This window comes from Protobothrops mucrosquamatus, unplaced genomic scaffold (assembly GCF_001527695.2).
Source record: "Protobothrops mucrosquamatus isolate PMUCROS unplaced genomic scaffold, P.Mucros_1.0 scaffold2372, whole genome shotgun sequence".
NCBI lineage: Eukaryota > Metazoa > Chordata > Lepidosauria > Squamata > Viperidae > Protobothrops > Protobothrops mucrosquamatus.
Window position 1 is genome coordinate 197,884 of NW_015388448.1, and position 13,179 is coordinate 211,062.

A 13,179-nucleotide genomic window follows, 5' to 3' on the forward strand; every position below is an offset into this window, starting at 1 on the left:
GCAGCCTTCTGCTTCCAATTATTACTCTGGTCTGTAGATTTTTCTGCTTCTTTTGCTGCCGTCTTTTCAACCAAAGGCTTTTTCAGAAGCTTTTTCAATGATTTCCAAGTTTTTTTAGCCTGTTAATAGGAAAAAGGAGGTGTTACCATTTTACAAAAACTTTCAAGTTAAGTTTCTTGCCACATGTCTCTGTTTGAAATATTCTGACAATTATCTCAGGCAGATGAGTATGTGATTAAGTCAAGTCTCTTTCCTGCAGTGGAAAACAGGTGAAAGAATGACCAGCTTTACTTGTTTAAAATGAAACAAAAACAAAGCTTCTCAAATAAAAAGGAACTAAGATTTATTGATGTCCTTGACCATGCTGACAAAAATTCCTTGTCTTTCTAGGCAGGAGATGGCCACGGAGGTTATTATTCCATTGGAAATGTTGAGGGGCCAAGCCTGGAAAATAAGTCCTCCCATGAAAAATATCCACAGCCTGGTAAGATTTCTGTTTCTGAACCTCCTTTGCTATTTTTGCTAAAGCGAACCTGAAGTGCTTGGAATTCAATTAGAAATTAGAGGTTTTATGGATCACCATGTTTTCCAAATGTCTTGCCGTATCATGTATTTGAATGCATATTGTTTAATGCCAGTTTATGAGATCACAGGTAGCTTTTTCCCCCCAGATATTTTAGGGTGAGCTGTTTTAATGCCAAGTTTATGGGATTACAGGTTCCCTTCGACAGGGCACTTTACCAATGTGTTAGAAAGGTCTGTGCAGAGATTAATCCCTATTGTGCATGCCAAAGAAGTCAATTCACAGCATGCAATAAAGAAACAACCAACCAACCAAGAGGAATTTGAAGAGAGACCGTTCAAACATGGGATGGAAATTCAGACAACTGTTTGTTGCAGTTTTGCATTATGATCAACTTAGGTTTTAAATATAGACTTACACCAGAGAAAGAAATAGACCCATTAAACTCAAGGAATAATAAATGCTGTCAGTCCATCTACCTACCTTGGCTTTAGCCCAATGTTCTTTAGTGCCTGACTTTCCCTTAGACTTTTTTTTCGATTTACCCTCTGCCTCCCCAGTTTCCATAATCAGAACCAGGAGCACCACTCCTAGCAGGACAGGAAGTAACTTCATGGTGGGCCGAAAGAGCTGGAATCAACTCAGGTGAGTGGAAAGAGCAGGATCCAACAGAACCTGTGCAGAGGGCGAGGGCGGCTCCTTATGTAGTCTTCGCTACGCTCTGTTGACTGACCCCCCCACCTGTTCCTGGACTCCACCCAAGGCAATTTAGGAACACAAATTGGGTACCTGTTTTATGGGCCGTTGGGAGAACTGCAGTCCATGAACTGCTCCATAAAGGGTCCACTTTGTGTTCTAGGAAGAGATGGAAGATTAATTGGGGAAGAGTAGAAACAATAACGACAAAAGGAATATCTGGATATGGCTTCCACAGTCAGGACGAGGGTTGAGGTCTTGTTGAACCCCCAACTCTACTTCCCAGACATCTGGTCCTCCACTCTGACTCATTCCCCATCTAACAGAAGAATGGGTCACAAATGGTGATCCTTCACCACTGGGTCCTGCAACGGCGCAGGGGTTGCTAAACGATGGCAACTGGGAGTGCCGCATCTGCCCTCATGAGTTGTAGCAGTCACGTGACCTCAGGCTTTGTGACTGCATCACTTCGTGAGGGCCAGACCCAATTATCATGGTTAAGCAAGATTTACAATAATACCAGGAGGACGGGAGAGAAGAGTGCAAATGTAAAAAATGTACATTTTGTACACAATGTAAAATGTACACGATGTAAAAAAGATGTTGAGACTCTAGAAAGAGTACAGAGAAGAGCAGCAAAGATTATAAGGAGACTGGAGGCTAAAACTTACAAGGAACAGTTGCTGGAATTGGGTATGCCTAGTTTAATGAAGAGAAAGACGAGGGGGGACATGATAGCAGTCTTCCAATATCTCAGGGGCTGCCCCAAAGAAGAGGGAGTCAAGCTATTCTCCAAAGCGCCAGAGGGCAGGACAAGAAGCAACGGGTGGAAACTAATCAAGGAGAGAAGCAACCTAGAACTAAGGAGGAATTTCCTGACAGTTAGAACAATTAGCCGGTGGAACAACCTGCCTCTAGAAGCTGTGGATGCTCCAACACTGGAAGTTTTTAAGAAGAGACTGGACAGCCATTTGTCTGGAATGATATAGGGTCTCCTGCTTGAGCAGGGGGTTGGACTAGAAGACCTCCAATGTCCCTTCCATCATCATCATCATCATCAGTACTACTACTACTACAACTACTACTACTAGTAGTAGTAGTAGTAGTAGTTGTAGTAGTAGTAGTACTGATGATGATGATGATGATGGAAGTAGTAGTAGTAGTATGTGTATAGAATGCAAGCATTTCATGGGCTCTGCTCTTCCACAGGGTCCTCAGGCCCCAGGGCACGTTTTGAGAAAGTTTGCAGACGAATTCCAAAAGTTTGCAACCTGTTAATCAGAAAAATAAGGTATTATCATTTTATAATCCTAAAATTTGAAAAGCTTTTAACTGATGTTTCCTGCAACATGTCTCTCTTTGAAATGTTCCCACAATTATCCCAATCGGACGAGCAAGTGATCAAGTCAAATCTCTTTGCTGCAATGTAAAACAGGTGAAAAAGATCGCCCGCTTTGCTGGTTCAAAATAAAACAAAAAACAAATCTTTATCTCTGGAAGGGAGCAACTAAGATTTAGTGATGTGAGGTTTGAGGCAACCTTACATCTCTTGCAAATTCTGATTTTACCGCTGCCACCTGTATTTGAGTGCATATTGTTTAATGCCAGTTTATGAGATTGGAGATAGATTTTTTCCAAGATTTCCTTTGGTGGTGGGTCATTCATTTGTTTGTTTGTTTGCACTCATCTCTACTCTGAGGTGTCTCTCATTGTTTAGTGAAAGGTCACGTAGCCAACATGCAAGCAGAAAACTCATTCTTAGGGCTTCAGCTCCAGAAATTTGGGAACAATTACGTTGAATGAGGCAGGGGGGAAACGGGGGACACACTTCTGGCGTGTTCAACGGTCCACTCTTTGAACTCTTCATCTAGGACCCATTTGTCCAGTAGGTACTTAAAGAAAGAAAATATAACGATTACCATGCTTTTTAGTCATAATTATGTTCCAGATGACTTCTTCCTGTTTAAATAAAGGATGTTAATTCTTGCTCTGCTCCATTAAGCATTTATGACTCGGTTCAAGAGGCAAAAACGGCAAGAAAACGAAGGCTCTTCTTTGAGTTGCTCTCTTTGGTGTCATCTCCCCTTAGTCGTTCAAGGAGGGAATGGGTGGTTAGAGAGGAAGGTTCTGCCTAATCCCTTTTCATAGCCATCACAACTTCCCAGGTTAAGCAAGGCCAGAGGTCCTCAGCAGCCAAGCAGGAGTTCTTGCACGAGGCAAAAATGAAGGTAATGGCCCAAGACAAGGAAGGGACACCCAGCCCCCTAATTGATCTCCCTCTCCTTGACTCTGAGTCCTTCGTGTTCTCGAGAAGGGTCTCCATGGAAGGGCTCACCATGAATCCTAACAGGAAGAAGTATGGCCCCACAAGACCCTGGAGCACAGACTGCATGTTGGGGTACTGTCAAAACACAGCATCTACGCTTAATTTGTAGCCAGTGGGTGGTGTGAACCCCCTAAATTAGACCCCTGGAGCCATGCCCCTAATCTGAATGCTTAGCCACAGGGATGCCCGTCCTATAAACATTGTCAGTGGTCTCCATGCAAGCACCTTTCACAGCTGGCTGGTTTCCTTTCTGCCAGGTTGCAGTCATGGTGCATCTGATTGTCTGCTGGATCCTCAGTTTCGCAGTTAGGTAGTGTTGGAACTATTTTCTGTTGCTCAGCCCAATCCCCCTCAGAAAATTGGCCCTCCGCAGAAAATAGTATGTTCGCCACTTTGAGCTATATAGAATAATGCCATTGGGGTCAATAATGATAATAAAATAATGTAGTTGACCCCTGACACCCTCTTAATGTACATTTAACTAAACAACAATAACAAAAAGAAATCCTTTGGACCGTATTCCTAATCTTATCCATCTTGGTGTATTTGGTCTCTTTATGTAGACCAGGACAAATGCAGAGAAAATTACTGGGCGGAAGGAGAAACTTCCTCTGTGAGGAAATGTTGCAACATTAGAGCACAATCAGGATGCAGTCACAAAAGAGCAATTGTGCAATTGGCTGGTGGATGGATTCTCCATTGTAAGAGCCTTCTGGAGCTATGCAAGATTCAGCTGTGGAAGGTGGACCCTTTTCAGCACCCTGGAGAGAGGCAGGAGAAGGAACCTGGCTGAACTACCAGATCTTCACACAACCATAGAGTCATAAGCCTGGAAGGGACCTTGGGGGTCTTCTACTCTGACTCCCCACCCACAACAGAAGTCCTGGTACTATTCTGGACAAGCGGTTGTCCAGTTTTTTCTTGAACATTTTCAACGATGCAGCTCTCACAACGCCAGGAGGCAAGCTGTTCCCTTGATTCCCTTCTTGGTTCCCTTCTTCCTGTCGGGAAATTCCTCCATTGCTCCTCTCTGCTGCTATAGGGAACAAATGGATGCCTCTTCCCCGTGAAAGTTTTTTTCAAATAATGGAAGCTTGCCATCGTGTCTCCACTGGGGCCTTCTCTCCATTAGACCAAACATTCCTTCATCGTATGATTTAGCCTCTCTTTTGAGCAGACGGCTAATTCTATGCGATCTGAAAGGTTTCTTTGCTTACAGGCGTTGTTGTAAAAGAAAGTGCCAATGACAAGGGGTGTATATTGGCATGGCTGGATTAATGCTCCTTTTCCTTCCATCTCTAACCTTCACTGGCAGGTTCCAACAGAGTGAATGGGGAGCCCAGCAGGAGGTAACCAATGGCGATCATATGTCCGTGGCATGATGCGACCGTACAGGATTTGCCTAACAATGTCAGCTGGGACTGCCTCATCTGCCGTCATATCGGTGCAGTCGCGTGACCTCATGTTTTCGATTGCATCACTTCACTTGGCCAGACCTAATTACCCTAGTGACGCGAGGATTACCAGTAATAACAAAAATTACATTGGGAAATCCCAAAGGTGCTTTTTCACGAGGCAACTGGACTTTCTTGGTTTTCTTTGAAGACATTTCACTTCTCATCCAAGAAGCTTCTTCTGCTCATCCAAGAAGCTTCTTCTGCTCATCCAGGAAGCTTCTTCTGCTCATCCAGGAAGCTTCTTCTGCTCAGAGCTGAAGAAGCTTCTAGGATGAGAAGCGACACGTCTTCAAAGACAACCAAGAAAGTCCAGTTGCCTTGTGAAAAAGCAAATTTGGGGCAACTATGGTCTGGATGACTGAGGATCTCCACAGACATACAGGGGGAGACTGCAAACATACACACAATAGGGCTTCACCCTTCCATGAGATTCCCCCAGGCCCCATTGCAAAAGCAGGTTTTGAGTCCTTCTCAGGGACCCGCAGGGCAAGAGTCACCCTCCCTTCACAATTTAAGAGGCCATCCAACTCCAAATGAATCTGAACACCTTACACTAAAAGCAGAAACAATCAAATGAGAAAAAGGAAAGGAATGAAGACACGACATTGCTGCTTTAAGACTCTACTAAGCATGCTTTATTCTGTTTTATTCCTTTAGAAAATCACAAAAAAGCCTGGAATCCGGTTTTCCTCATTTAAGATGCCCCAGTTGTGTGGGTCGATGGGGCTGGCGTTGCAGTTTCTGGTTTGTCAAAAGAGCCATAATGGGAAAGGCAGCATTCTACATCCCATCATCTGTAGATTTTACTGCTTTATCTTCTCCCAGTTTTAGGCCGTGGATTCTTCAACCCTTTGTGACGAGATTGTTAAGAAACTCTTCGGCTTTTGCCTTATACTTTTTAAAACTTTCCCAAAGGCTTCGAATCTAGTAATAGAAAAATGTTAAAATTTTACAAAACTGTATTCTAAAATTTCAATACCTTTCAAGTTCACTTTCCTGCTCAATTTCTCTCTTTAAAATATACCGACCCTGACCTCTAGTTAAGTCAAATCTTTATACTGCAATGTAAAGCAGATGAGCATATTGCCCACTGTGCTTGTTCAAACAAAGCAAAAAAAAAAAAAATTTTCTGGAAGGGAAGAACAAAGATTTTTTTTTAATGGCTTTTACCATCCTGACAGTTTCCTTATATTTCTAGGCACGAGATGGCCGAGGATAGATATAATTCCGTTGAAATAATTGAGGCACCCCAGCCTGGAAATTTAAGTTGTTTTGTGAAAACTGTCCTCAGCCTGTTAGGATTTGCAGTTCCAAGCCTCCTTTGCTCTTTTTTGCTAAAGTGCCTGGAATGAATTTAGCCCTGTGAGGTTTTAGGGATCGTTATATGTTTTTACAAATTCTGGTTTTATTGCTGCGTCCTGTAAACTGCATGAGTGCACATTGGTTAATGCCAGTTTGTGAGATTACAATTTCTTGCAGGTTCCTTCGAAGGGGTGTTTTACCAATGTGTTTGTTCTACCAAGGTCTGTGCAGAGATGAATCAGTATTGTGCACACCAAAGGACGCAAAAGCCAATCGTAAGCATGCAACTAACAAACAAACAAATAAATGGCATGAAGACAGATCTTTCAAGATGGGATGGGAATACAAAGAACGGTTTGTTCCAGCCCTGCATTAGGACCAACTTAGGTTTTAAATACAGGCTCACAGCAGAGAAAGAAATGGACCCATGAGCCCAAGGAAGACAGAATACTGGCAGTCCTCAGCTGAGCCCAGAATGTGTGTCGTTAAGTGAGTTTTCCCTCACTTTACGACTTTTCTTGCCACATTTATTGAATCACGGCCGTGGTTAAATTAGCAACGGAGTGGTTAAGGCATCCTGGGTTCCCCACTGACTTGGCTTGTTAAAAGGGTGCAAAAGGGGGGGTGGTGTCACGGGACTGCAGGACATGGCAACCGTCATCAATAGGAGTCAGTTGCCAAGCGTCCGAATTGGGATCTTGTGACCACGGGGACGTTGCCATTTCGAAGGGTCACTAACTGAACCGTTGTAAGTTAAGGATTACCTTTACTCTCCTTCCAGTAACAGCTTCACCTCCTTCATCAGAATCTGTTCTGGGTCCACCCTCTGTCTCCCCAGTTTCCATAATCAGAACCAGGAGCGCCACTCCTAGCAGGACAGGAAGTAACTTCATGGTGGACCGAAAGAGCTGGAATCAACTCAGGTGAGTGGAAAAAGCAGGATCCAGCACAACCTGTGCAGAGGTGGCTCCTTATGTAGTCGTCACTACGCTCTGTTGACCGACCCCCCACCTGTTCCTGGACTCCACCCAAGGCAATTTAGAAACACAAATTGGGTACTTGCTGAGCTTGTTCTATGGGCCGTTGGGTGAACTGCAGTCCATGAACTGCTCCATAAAGGGTCCACTTTGTGTTCTAGGAAGAGATGGAAGATTAGTTGGGGAAGAGTAGAAACAATAACNGTCACTACGCTCTGTTGACCGACCCCCCACCTGTTCCTGGACTCCACCCAAGGCAATTTAGAAACACAAATTGGGTACTTGCTGAGCTTGTTCTATGGGCCGTTGGGTGAACTGCAGTCCATGAACTGCTCCATAAAGGGTCCACTTTGTGTTCTAGGAAGAGATGGAAGATTAGTTGGGGAAGAGTAGAAACAATAACGACAAAAGGAATATCTGGATATGGCTTCCACAGTCAGGACAAGGATTGAGATCTTGTTGAACCCCCAACTCTACTTCCCAGACATCTGGTCCTCCACTCTGACTCATTCCCCATCTAACAGAAGAATGGGTCACGAATGGTGATCCCTCACCATTGGGTCTGCAATTGTGCAGGGGTTGCTAAACGATGGCAACTGGGAGTGCCGCATCTGCCCTCATGAGTTGTAGCAGTCACGTGACCTCAGGCTTTGTGACTGCATCACTTCGTGAGGGCCAGACCCAATTATCATGGTTAAGCAAGATTTACAATAATACCAGGAGGACGGGAGAGAAGAGTGCAAATGTAAAAAATGTACATTTTTTACACAATGTAAAATGTACACGATGTAAAAAAGATGTTGAGACTCTAGAAAGAGTACAGAGAAGAGCAGCAAAGATTATAAGGGGACTGGAGGCTAAAAAGTACAAGGAATAGTTGCTGGAATTGGGTATGTCTAGTTTAATGAAGAGAAAGACGAGGGGGGACATGATAGCAGTCTTCCAATATCTCAGGGGCTGCCCCAAAGAAGAGGGAGTCAAGCCATTCTCCAAAGCGCCTGAAGGCAGGACAAGAAGCAACGGATGGAAACTAATCAAGGAGAGAAGCAACCTAGAACTAAGGAGGAATTTCCTGACAGTGAGAACAATTAACCAGTGGAACAACCTTCCTCCAGAAGCGGTGAATGCTCCAACACTGGATGTTTTTAAGAAGAGACTGGACAGCCATTTGTCTGGAATGATATAGGGTCTCCTGCCTGAGCAGAGGGTTGGACTAGAAGACCTCCAAGGTCCCTTCCAACATCATCATCATCAGTAGTAGTAGTATTAGTAGTAGTATGTGTACAGAATTCAGGCATTTCATGGGCTCTGCTCTTCCACAGGGTCCTCAGGCCCCAGGGCACGTTTTGAGAAAGTTTGCAGACGAATTCCAAAAGTTTGCAACCCGTTAATCAGAAAAATAAGGTATTAATCATTTTATAATCCTAAAATTCGAAAAGCTTTTAACCGATGTTTCCTGCAACATGTCTCTCTTTTAAATGTTCCAGCAATTATCACAATCGGACGAGCAAGTAATCAAGTCACTTTGGTGTCATCTCCCCTTAGTCGTTCAAGGAGGGAGTGGGTGGTCAGAGAGGAAGGTTCTGCCTCGTCTCTTTTCATATCCATCACAACTTCCCAGGTTAAGCAAGGCCAGAGGCCCTCAGCAGCCAAGCAGGAGTTCTTGCACGAGGCAAAAATGAAGGTAATGGCCCAAGACAAGGAAGGGACACCCAGCCCCCTAATGGATCTCCCTCTCCTTGACTCTGAGTCCTTCGTGTTCTCGAGAAGGGGCTCCATGGAAGGGCTTACCGTGAATCTTAACAGGAAGAAGTATGGTCCCACAAGACCCTGGAGCACAGACTGCATGTTGGGGTACTGTCAAAACACAGCATCTACGCTTAATTTGTAGCCAGTGTGTGGTGTGAACCCCCTAAATTAGACCCCTGGAGCCATCCCCCTAATCTGAATGCTTAGCCATGGGGATGCCCGTCCTATAAACCTAGTTAGTGCTCTCCATGCAAGCACCTTTCACAGCTGGCTGGTTTCCTTTCTACCAGTTTGGAGTCATTTGTGCATCTGATTGTCTGCTGGATCCCCAGTTTCATCGTTAGGTAGTGTTGGAACTTTACAATGCAGGCTGCTTGTGTGTACATTCAAGATACATTTTTATGAACTTGTGCCGTCTATTTTGAGGCAGGCCCGAGGAGAGTGTGGTCCTGTGGGAAACAAGTTGGATTGGGCGTGTGAGTTTGGAGATTCTCCATCAGTAGAGTAGGCCACTGTAAGGAAGATTGGGTCACCCTCCCTTCACAATTTAAGAGGCCATCCAACTCCAAATGAATTTGAACACCTTACACTAAAAGCAGAAACAATCAAATGAGAAAAAGAAAAGGAATGAAGACATGACATTGATGCTTTAAGACTCTACTAAGCATGATTTATTGTGTTTTATTCCTTTAGAAAATCACAAAAAAGCCTGGAATCCTGGTTTCCTCATTTAAGATGCCCCAATTGTGTGGGTCGATGGGGCTGGCGTTGCAGTTTCCGCTTCGTCAGAAGAGCCATAATGGGAAAGGCAGCATTCTACATCCCATCATCACTCTCTAGATTTTACTGCTTCATCTTCTCCCAGTTTTAGGTCGTGGATTTTTCAGATTTTAAGAGGAGTTTATGAAGATAGTTTTTGTCTTTTACCTTAAACGGATTGTCGTGTTTTTTCTTTTTTTCACAATATTTTCAAATCTAGTAACAGAAAAAAGGTGTTAAAATTTTACAATACTGGCTTCTAAAATTTCAATACCTTTCAAGTTCACTTTCCTGCTCAATTTCTATCTTTAAAATATACCTCTAGTTAAGTCAAATCTTTATACTGCAATGTAAAGCAGATGAAAATATTGCCCACTGTGCTTGTTCAAACAAAGCAAAACAAAACAAAAATATCTTTATTTTTCTGGAAGGGAAGAACGAAGATTTTTTTTTGATGGCTTTTACCATCCAGACAAAGTTTCCTTATATTTCTAGGCACGAGATGGCCGAGGATAGATATTATTCCGTTGAAGAAATTGAGGCACCCCAACCTGGAAATTAAGTTATTTTGTGAAAACTGTCCTCAGCCTGTTAGGATTTGCAGTTCCAAGCCTCCTTTGGTCTTTTTTGCTAAAGGAAACCTAAAGTACCTGGAATGAATTTAGCCCTGTGGGGTTTTAGGGATCGTTATATGTTTTTACAAATTCTGGTTTTATTGCTGGGTCCTGTAAACTGCATGAGTGCACATTGGTTAATGCCAGTTTGTGAGATTACAGTTTCTTGCAGGTTCCTTTGAAGGGGTGTTTTACCAATGTGTTTGTTCTACCAAGGACTGTGCAGAGATGAATCACTATTGTGCACATCTAAGGACACAAAAGCCAATCCTAAGCATGCAACTAACAAACAAACGAATAAATGGCGTGAAGACAGATCTTTCAAGATGGGGTGGGAATACAAAGAACGGTTTGTTCCAGCCCTGCATTAGGACCAACTTTGGTTTTAAATACAGGCTCACAGCAGAGAAAGAAATGGACCCATGAGCGCAAGGAAGACAGAATACTGGCAGTCCTCAGCTGAGCCCAGAATGTGTGTCGTTAAGTGAGTTTTCCCTCACTTTACGACTTTTCTTTCTTTCTTTATTTATTTATTGTTTATATTTATATCCCGCCCTTCTCCTTGCGGACTCAGGGCGGCTAACAACCAGATAAAAATACAAAATATCAAAACTACAGATTAAAAACATAATTAAAAACAAATATTCATAATTGGTCTAAATAATTTAAAATTACGTTAAAACCCCCACTAAAAATTTTCCTCTAGGCCAGTCCCGCTAGCTGGAACAACCACGTCTTGAGGGCGCGGCGGAAGGAAGGGAGATCAGGGATCACCCTGATCTCTGGGGGTAGTTCATTCCAGAGTGTGGGAGCTCCCACAGAGAAGGCCCTCCCCCTTGGGGTCGCCAGCCGGCACTGTCTGGCCGACGGCACCCTGAGGAGACCCACTCTGTGGGAGCGTACAGGTCGATGGGAGGTAATCTGTGGCAGGAGGCGGTCTCGAAGGTATCCAGGTCCGATGCCATGGAGCGCTTGCCACACTTATTGAATCACGGCCGTGGTTAAATGAGCAACGGAGTGGTTAAGGCATCCTGGGTTCCCCATTGACTTGGCTTGTCAAAAGGGTGCAAAAGGTGTGTGTGTGACGTGACTGCAGGACATGGCAACCGTCATCAATAGGAGTCGGTTGCCAAGCAGCCGAATTGGGATCATGTGACCACGGGGACGTTGCCATTTCGAAGGGTCCCTAACTGAACCGTTGTAAGTTAAGGATTACCTTTACTTTCTTATCAAATGCCCAGTCCTTTATGAGAATGTGTTCTGGGTTCACATTGGTTAATGCCAGTTTGTGAGATTACAATTTCTTGCAGGTTCCTTCGAAGGGGTGTTTTACCAATGTGTGTGTTCTACCAAGGTCTGTGCAGAGATGAATCACTATTGTGCACATCTAAGGACACAAAAGCCAATCCTAAGCATGCAACTAACAAACAAACGAATAAATGGCGTGAAGACAGATCTTTCAAGATGGGGTGGGAATACAAAGAGCGGTTTGTTCCAGCCCTGCATTAGGACCAACTTAGGTTTTAAATACAGGCTCACAGCAGAGAAAGAAATAGACCCATGAGCGCAAGGAAGACAGAATACTGGCAGTCCTCAGCTGAGCCCAGAATGTGTGTCGTTAAGTGAGTTTTCCCTCACTTTACGACTTTTCTTGCCACACTGATTGAATCATGGCCGTGGTTAAATGAGCAACGGAGTGGTTAAGGCATCCTGGGTTCCCCATTGACTTGGCTTGTCAAAAGGGTGCAAAAGGGCGGGGGGTTGACGTGACTGCAGGACATGGCAACCGTCATCAATAGGAGTCAGTTGCCAAGCGGCCGAATTGGGATCATGTGACCACGGGGACGTTGCCATTTCGAAGGGTCACTAACTGAACTGTTGTAAGTTAAGGATTACCTTTACTCTCCTTCCATTAACAGCTTCACCTCCTTCATCAGAATCTGTTCTGGGTCCACCCTCTGTCTCCCCAGTTTCCATAATCAGAACCAGGAGCGCCACTCCTAGCAGGACAGGAAGTAACTTCATGGTGGACCGAAAGAGCTGGAATCAACTCAGGTGAGTGGAAAGAGCAGGATCCAACAGAACCTGTGCAGAGGGTAAGAATGGCTCCTTATGTAGTCTTCGCTACACTATTTGACTGACCCCCCCCACCTGTTCCTGGACTCCACCCAAGGCAATTTAGGAACACAAATTGGGTACCTGTTTTATGGGCCTTTGGGAGAACTGCAGTCCATGAACTGCTCCATAAAGGGTCCACTTTGTGTTCTAGGAAGAGATGGAAGATTAGTTGGGGAAGAGTAGAAACAATAACGAAAAAAGAAATATCTGGATATGGCTTCCACAGTCAGGACGAGGGTTGAGATCTTGTTGAACTCCTCTTCAAAGCACCAGAAGGCAGGACAAGAAGCAACGGATGGGAACTCATCAAGGAGAGAAGCAACCTAGAACTAAGGAGAAATTTCCTGACAGTGAGAACAATTAACCGGTGGAGCAACCTGCCTCCAGAAGCCGTGAATGCTCCAACACTGGAATTTTTAAAGAAGAGATTGGACAGCCATTTGTCTGAAATGGAATAGGGTTTCCTGCCTGAGCAGGGGGTTGGACTAGATGACCTCCAAGGTCCCTTCCAACATCATCATCAGTAGTACTACTACTAGTAGTATGTGTACAGAATACAGGCATTTCATGGGCTCTGCACTTCCACAGGGTCCTCAGGCCCCAGGGCACGTTTTGAGAAAGTTTGCAGACGAATTCCAAAGGTTTGCAACCCGTTAAT